Here is a 7,301-nt window from a genome sequence, read left to right as displayed (position 1 = left end):
TGAAGTTAATCACCATGTTCCTAAGTACTTTTTTCACTTATTATCATCCAGTTGCATTATGATTCATTTACTTAACTGCTGGATCTGTGGCTACTTGAGAATATAGTCAAGGTATTATTCATTGCTAATGTCTGTGTCACCTAAGGACCATATTAATAATCCTATCTGATGCTGCTAATTGGCAATTTTGAGAAGAATACTTAAAATATGCAGAAATTTTCAGTGTTTTTATATGGGGTGTCTTGAATATTATTAACTCTTCAAAAGGTAAATATTATCCACAATTTATACAGGAGAAAACTGAAAGTCAGAAAAAGACACAAGGCAAGTATGTAGAGAGACAAAGTAAGTATGCAAGTGGGGGGAACATGATGAATGTCCATGCCAAAGAAGTTCAGTGATTAAGAAACTTTTTGGAATGCTCTAAGCATCTCTATTTAGCAAAAAGTAATGAAAAAGCTATTTATTATCTGGAAATATGAAACTGTCTTTAAGATATGCTTTTGAAATTTAAAAGTTCAGTTCAACAATAATACTAATAGAACACTAAATATGTGGAAGGAATTAGAGCTGAAGGAAGCCTCAAAAAAATGATGATGCAAACCACAAAGTTCCTGTTTTCTAAATCTTGGGAACAGCATACAGGAACATTTACTTGGTTACAGTGTATATCTTGGACATTAGAAGGACTGAGGACCTGAAAGCTGCCACTGGAATCAGTAGCTGCTATGAAGATGGCTTGAGGGCAGAGACCTTCTCTTAGCCCCTCTACTGCATCCAATATACATTTATGTTATTAAAGGCAAGGAGAAGAAATGTTAGAAGAGTTTTTGCAGTCTTCTTCCTTTTTTCTCCCCATAACAACATCAAAGGCTCCTCCTGAGAGTCTTTGATTTATTCAATTGCTTATTCATTCATTCATGCTTTCCTTCAATAAACAGTATATCATCATTACTTTATGCCAAGCACTGTTCTATATGCCAGAGACACAGAATAAACAAGGCAAACCACAGCCCTGCTTGTGCAATAGGGCATGTCTTCTTCCTCAGAGGTATAATCTTCTGCAGTGGAAGTTCATCACATTAAGATGTTAGCCTCTCCTGCTTGTGCTTTTTGCCTAGTGAAAATCCCTAATGATCAAAGCATTCAATTAAGTTCCAAAAGGATCAAATTTTCATTTTAGGTTGAGAATCAAGATAGTCAAGGAAGATCAAGGAAGAAATACGGCTTTTAAAACTGTGAACTCTGTGAGATAATCTTAAATTGGCATGCTCACACTTTCTAAAGTGACAAAAAGAGCAAATTGGGGAAAACGGCTATAGAAAGAGAAAATCTGATCAGAAGAGTACAAAGTCTGCCTTCTTGACAAAGAATGGGAATTTGAGAAAGAGTGCCATTTGAATATCCAATAATGATCACACACGAATATATAAAATATAAATTCTGTCTCTGAATTACAATAATAATGCTTCATTCCAAATAAAATTTGTTTAGAGCCCTTGATTTTAACTTGATAATTCTTCACTCCCAGGTGGAAATAAACGGCCCCCATCCTTTCCAGGATAAAAGAATACATTATACATAGTACAAGAATGGTTGAAAGTTCCTGGAGAATAGATATGACACCACATTACCAATTATAGAACTGATTTACGATGTGTCCTGAGACGTGCTGGGGACTTTCCCTATTTATAACATGGGGTTCGTAGAACTTGTCGGTAAGAACGTGTGAACCCTCAAGTAAAATTTAGTACATGGCGCCTAGTCTCAGAGTTATCATATTATTACCTCAATTGGAATTGGCTTTGTGACAGATTTCAAATACCAGAATCCTGCAAAACAACTGCAACAAGTCTGTACATTCCTAGCAAACCTGACAGCACATTCAAAATATTGGTGCATCTGGTTTTCCCTCAGGCAGCAGCTGCAGCTGCTCAAGTTGCTGTGGAATCTGAAGTGACAGCCCCCTCCTGGCAGGCAGCGTCGCTGTCATTCAGAAGAGAGATCACAGAGCCCGATCCTTTCTGTCTTTGAGGCACAGCTCACAGACGTCAGCGGGAGACCTGATGGCATGTCAAACAGGAGATTAGAAACCTGCAAAGCTGGAATGTCTTCTCCTGCACATGGTGATTCAACTGTCTCTGAGGAGACAGGACAGACCTAGGAATGAGGGAAGATGCACCTGAAGTCTTTACCTTAGGTTTTCATCAACAAGAGACAAGCAGACGACCCAGAAGTATGATCTTTGATGCTGACATCTATGGGGTTTTTTTTAAGTGAGACTTTATTTTAAATGGCTCTGGGGGCGGGGGCAGTGCAGGGGAAGTTTAAGAAAACATAAGCAGGCTACATTTTTTTTTTCTTCCTTTTTCTGCAACTCTTTTCTACAACAGGATTTCCTGGTCGCATCACGAGGAACTATGTAAATACGCCTCCTTCGACTTAGTGGCAAGTTAGTGGCAAGAATCATTTCCTGTCAGGTTCTTTCAAGGAAGAAAAAAGACCAGACCCCTTCTCCCCAAACAGCCAAAAATAGAAAATACATATTGTCATATGAAATTGGATCAGAAAAAATTTTGTAAGAGAGACAAGCATTATTCTATAATTTGGTTCTTAACTTGGTTGCTTTTGTTTCATGGCATTTTGTTTCATACTGTTCTTTTGGGCAAACACCCTACTTCCATTGTAATACACTGGTATTTCCATCTTATCATTGCTTAAAATAAATTTCACTCCTTAAAAGATTTAGGCTTTATATCAAGCCCAGGGTAATTTATTGTTAAAAACACTTTCTCTCCATTCTCATTCCCACCTTGCTTTTATTCATTGTGAAAGTAGGAAGTCTTCAGTTAACACAGACGTGGGCATTTAGTTTAAGCAAAATGTGCCAAAATGTTTTTCCACACCAAAACAGAAATAAATAAAATTCATGGAACTAGATAGATCATTTGCCTTCTTATGCAGATGATTCACTCTCTCATTCTCACTTTTTACTCTAACTTAAAACATTTAATACTTCCACATCAGTGTCATTTAAATCCTTTAAGCAGTGGCCTGAAGAGCTCAGCCATCCCTGCCTACTTGAAGTGTTCTTGGTATTTCTCTAACTCAAATATCCTTACAATTGCTGAGTTGTTCACCGCTTCAGTAGGCAAATATTCTCACTCTCATATATGTGTGTGCGTGTGTGTGTGTGTGTGTAAATGTATAAAATGCTGTAGATAGATCGATCAATCGATCGATCAATTGCTAGATAGATAGATATGAGAGAGAGATCTGTTAAATGAAACACCCCCTGGGAAAAGCTGTTCTAAAGAGCTTTAGAAGAATTTAGTTCCCTATAACTACATGGCACCATGTATTATAACAGATGAAACATTTTGTCTCCAGCAAACGTGTATAAACACCAAATATACAATTCTCATTTTGCAAGTAAAACCAAGAATAAATCTCACAGCATCAAGTCATGTCAGCCTGCTTACATCTTTTGCTTTTCTTTTTTCTTTTAAATCAGGGGAAGACAGATGAGTAACTGTCTCTACAATATCCGGAGGAACACCAGTGTAAGAGACAACCTTCTCTGATGCTTAAGTGCTATGGTCTGAATGTTTGTGTTCTCTTAAATTCATATGTTACAATTCTAATCCCCCCAAATTAGGTGGGGACTAGGAGATGAAGCTCTCATGAATGTGATTAGTGCCCTTATAAAAGAGGCTCCAGAGAGATCCCTAGTCCTTGTACTATGTCAAGATGCAGCGAAAAGTTACCAGCTTTGAGGCAGGAAGTGATCCCTCACCAGAACACAACCATGTTGGCACCTTAATCCTAGGCTTCTCAGCCTCCAAAGCAGTAAGAAATAAATTTCTGTTGTTTATAAACCACCTAGTCTGTGGTGTTTAGTTATAACAGCTGAATGGACTGAGACATCAATTCACAATCAAAGACAGCAAGAGAGAGCAAGAGAGTTCTGTTGTAAAGAAAATTTAAAACTATCCTACACTAGGAGTTCCCGTCGTGGCGCAGTGGTTAACGAATCCGACTAGGAACCATGAGGTTGCGGGTTCGGTCCCTGCCATGGCTCAGTGGGTTAAGGATCCGGCGTTGACGTGAGCTGTGGTGTAGGTCGCAGATGCGGCTCGGATCCCGCGTTGCTGTGGCTCTGGCGTAGGCTGGTGGCTACAGCTCCGATTAGACCCCTAGCCTGGGAAGCTCCATATGCCGCGGGAGCGGCCCAAAGAAATGGCAAAAAGACAAAAAAAAAAAAAAAAAAACTATTCTATACCACATACATCTCTTGTAGATTTATAATGCATCAGCTACTGTTAAAAACAATAGCAGAGAAAGCACTTTCATTCTTTTTTAACTGAATGTTCCTAAAATCGACAATGAGACTTTAAAAAACATAATACTTATTAATATTCTACAAAGTATATGTCCTTTAGAATAGCCTTTAGAAATCACAAATTTAGAATATATCCAAATGGCACTAGAAGAAAAATTATTTTCAGATTAAGATCATTTGGCATTAATAGTCAAGATTAAAAATTACGTTTTTCCCCCTAGTTAGCTTATTGCATTGGGCTACTCTGCTTTGGTTGCTATGACACTAGCAACTTTAAATTACGTTCTCGAGTTCAACCCAAGAGACTTAATTGTTCTCTCATAGTTGTTCTTGCACTGAAGTGATGGAATGATTCCAGCACAGCCACAAGTGCATCCTCCAAGTGACCCAAAACATAAGTCCAATGCCTTATCAGAGAAAGAGGTACCAATTAATATTCCACTCAAGCTGATAAAGTCAAACTCTACAAGAACTATTTTAAAATGGAAATCCTAGAGCAAATTTTTCAAAGACATCAACACTGCTCCTTTCCTTAACCTTACTGTCCTCCCAACTTTGCCCCTTTTAATTCTTCCAACTCCTATCAGACAGTCATATTTCTCTCCAGTAGACGGCTTGTTTATAAATTATATGTTTGGTATGAAAATACTTGGGGGCTGTCACTTAACTACAAAGATTACTGAGGTAGGATTCTTGTCTCAAAGAGCTCAAAAACTAGAAATGCAGAACATGCACAAACAATGATTGAATAGCATACTAAGCTCTGTGGTGGGGAGGTCTATAGTAAGCTCTGTGGGAGGACAGTGGAAAGTGACTCAGCCTCAGGGAGTTTTGGAAGACTCACTGAGAAGAAAAGGTAGGAGGTGGGCCCTGAAGACAGGCATGAAACACGAGTGTGTATTTGGGGTTTTCTGTGAGATGGAGAGTGTGGGTTAACTTTGACGAGCGAGAGATATTGAAGACAATGGATAAGTATATCCATCTGCCAAGCTAAAAGATCTAGACTCTTCCCTGAAGGAGATAAAAGCTTCAGGAAAGTTTTAACCAAGGGAGTGACATGACGAGGTGCTGCTCATCTTCTTTTAAACTGTTTATTAGCGATAATGAAGGGTTTTCCCTTTGTTAGTCTTTTAAAAAGTTTAAATCAGACCTATTGCCTCATTCTCCTTTACACTCTCTTATGACACAGCAGAAACAAAGAAAGGGGAAAAAGCCCGCATCCATGTTCCTAATGGGAGAGAATTACTCTTGATTAAAGCTCTCAAATAAAAACTATTGCCCTATTTTGCCATTTAAAAAATACACTTTCCCATAGCAGCATCACTTACAATAGCCAAGATATGAGAGCAACCTAAGTGCCCACCAATAGATGAATGGATAAAGACGATGTGGTATACACACAAACACACACACACACATATTTACATTCACACATAAATATATATATATATATGCACACAATATTTGTATATTTGTATATACAACATAATGGAATATTAGTCATAAAAAAGAATGAATTTTGCTATTTGCAAGTACACTGATGGACCTGGAAGGTATTGTGTTCTGTAACATAAGTCTGCAGAAAAAGACAAATACTCTATGTTATCACATATATGGAACCTAGAAAATAAAACAAATGAATAGATATAACAAAACAGAAACAGACTCACAGATGTAGAGAACAAACCTGTGGTCACTAGCGGGGTAAGGGATGAGGAAGAGGCAAGATAGAGGTAAGAGATTAAGGAGCACAAACTTCTACGTAAAAAAACAAATAAGGTATTGGAGTTCACTGGTGGCTTAGAGGGTTAAAAAGCCAGCATTATCACTGCTGCAGATCAGGTCGCTGCTGTGACAAAGGTTTGATCCCTGGCTCAGGAACTTTCAAATGCTGTAGGCATAGCCAAAAGAAAAAAAAAATTTTAATTAAAAAAATTTTTTTAAAGGTACAAGGATATATTATATGCTACAAGAAAATAGTCAATATTTTATAATAACTTTAAATGGAGTATAATTATAAAAATATTGAATCATTATGTTGCACACTTGGAATTAAAATAATATTGTAAATCAACTATACCTTAATAAAAAAAATACACTTTTCTCAACCATTTTTTATGTGGAAGCTACTAGTAAGGTTTAGCTTCATCTATATGTAAGTTTCCCTTATTACTCCAAAGTCTGCTTGCTATCAGTAGGAGTCCAAACTCATCCTCTTCTGTGATGAAACAACTCTTTAAAATCAGAGAGACACAAAATCTATGCTAGGAGTAAAGAATAAGGTTTGACACAAAATATAATTTTCTGACTTGGGAACATGGTCAGGAAAGCACCTTCAAAAATTTTTCTTTCTATTCTTTCCTGGCCAAAGGTGGACTTATAAAGCATTGCATAGTCCTAGGGCAATTAAATTCAATTCAGTAAAAGTTGATGATGGGTTTAAAAGACATGAGTATTATAACCAGAAGGGAAGTATGTTGCAAACTCTCACATGCAGACCCAGGAATGTGGAAAAAATAGGAGGGCCATGGGAGACGGAACTGATAGTCCCAGGCAAATTGCCATTCTTATCTCAGTTACATTATTACCAATACATGAAATCAAAGAGTAGAGTCTCCTTTACGTGATACATGTTGGAGCTTAAATGAGGTAGTATGCTTGAGAAGAACACTCTGGAAACAAGACCATGTTTTACAAGTTTCAGTTGTTCTTACTCACTGCAAACATACGCCTCTGCCCTTTCAACACTGGCTGATAGAATCATATCCTTCTGCCGTCACCCCAGGAATCAGTGTGCACATTCTTTTTGCAATGAAAAGTCCTGATTCCAGAATTTTGTTTGTAGTCCATCATGCCCTAGGGCTTTCAAGGCATTTTCTTGCACTCATATTCAAGCACTATGGGAAAGGTTTTCAGTGATGGAGTTGTAGGTATACGTCTATTGATTGTCTATCCTAGT

The sequence above is a fragment of the Sus scrofa genome, chromosome 1 (assembly GCF_000003025.6).
Source record: "Sus scrofa isolate TJ Tabasco breed Duroc chromosome 1, Sscrofa11.1, whole genome shotgun sequence".
Lineage (NCBI taxonomy): Eukaryota > Metazoa > Chordata > Mammalia > Artiodactyla > Suidae > Sus > Sus scrofa.
Note: the sequence above shows the minus strand (reverse complement) of the source record.